The sequence below is a fragment of the Cynara cardunculus genome (assembly GCF_001531365.2).
Source record: "Cynara cardunculus var. scolymus isolate 2C chromosome LG 13, CcrdV1, whole genome shotgun sequence".
Classification (NCBI taxonomy): domain Eukaryota; kingdom Viridiplantae; phylum Streptophyta; class Magnoliopsida; order Asterales; family Asteraceae; genus Cynara; species Cynara cardunculus.
Genome location: NC_037540.1, coordinates 6,495,537 through 6,497,155, shown reverse-complemented (window position 1 = coordinate 6,497,155; position 1,619 = coordinate 6,495,537).

The following is a 1,619-nucleotide window of genomic DNA, read 5'->3' as shown; positions in this document are numbered from 1 at the left end:
TCGTTCAAAAATATATTATATTATTATAATATTAAATATAATTTATAAAATATTATATATTTTTCTTAAATATTTAATTTTAATGATTTTCATTGGTAGGAAGAATACAATATCAGTTATGTTTCATAAACAATCATTTTTGTAGAGTTCTTTAAAGTTGAAGAAGTTCATTATTTATCTCAAACTTTCTCGATTTTTGCAAGAAGATTTTGGATAATTACTTTTAGTAAAAAACTCTAAAATCTGTATTCTGAAGAATTTGTTGAAGATACTGTAACAGTTTCTTTAAAATAGATAATTAAAACTTAAAATCTCAAAAAAAATTACATTAATCTCCAACAGATTTGATATTTTAAAGACTAAAACATTAATTATATTATTTAAATAATATATTCATGTAATAAATATTATTTCCTCTCTCATGATACTCATTTTATAAGAAATTCTTCAAATTTGAAGATTTTTCGTAACATCTCAGTTAGATTATCGAATATGGAGAATCAAAAGTCAAAATATTTATAAAAAAATTATATATATGAATTACTCATATTATTAAAATATTTAATACGTTTCACAAAATAATATTTATTTTTTCTATACATTTAATTTCATCGGTAAGAAAAAATAAACAATAATATTTCTTTCGGAGGTACTCATTTTCAAGAATTCTCTAAATTTGAAGAATTTTACCATCTCTCACCTACTTTATCCATTTTTGAAAAAAGTTTTGATAAATTTTTTTGAGCAAAAGATTTCAAATCCCTACTTTAAAGAATATGTTAGAGATGCTCTCTCCCTCTCTGTCATGTTTTTTTCATCTGAGATAAAATTTTAAAGAATATATTCAACATCTTATATTTTTTAATTTAAAAAATCTAATATATTTATACGTTTTATTTCATAAGGATAAAATGTATTATACAATTGATTTTAGGATGGTGATCCGCCAAATTACCAAACCACCACCCATATATGGCTAATAGTGGCGGTGATGGTGGGAAGTGGGACCCACGTGTATTAAAACAGCTGGGTCCCACCATTAGTATTATAAATTAAGTATAAAAAAATAAAAAAAAAGATCCTCGTTCCCCCAGCCATTGACAGATGATGAGTTGTTCACATTCCGCTCATCTGACTGCCTCTCTGTTTTAAACAGATTCACCTTCTCTCTTCACTTTTCCGGCACCTTTCTCTTTCCTCCCGTCATCAACCACCGGTTGCTGAACAACTTGATTACCATCTACACAAGAAACTGACATAATTTTTGAGTTATTTGAAGACAGTACTAAGATCGACGGAGACGAAGGTCTGAACCAAGTTTTTCAGGTGACCGATTTTGAATTTATTTATTCAGGATCTCTAAATCTAAATGCATAATGAATTTCTGAAGGGAAAATGGCTGTTTTCGTTTGGAGTTTTCATATTTTGTGTGTAATAAATGCTCAAAATGTTAGTGGCGGGACACTTTTGATTCTGCAGCTGTCTATATCTATATATTAAATGCACTGTATTTAATATATGATTGGAGTAATTAGGTTTTAAAGAGTTGACATTTTTTTTTGTAAGTGGTATGAGTTCAATTGTTTGCCCTCTTTTCTACTCTGTCTCGACTCAAAATC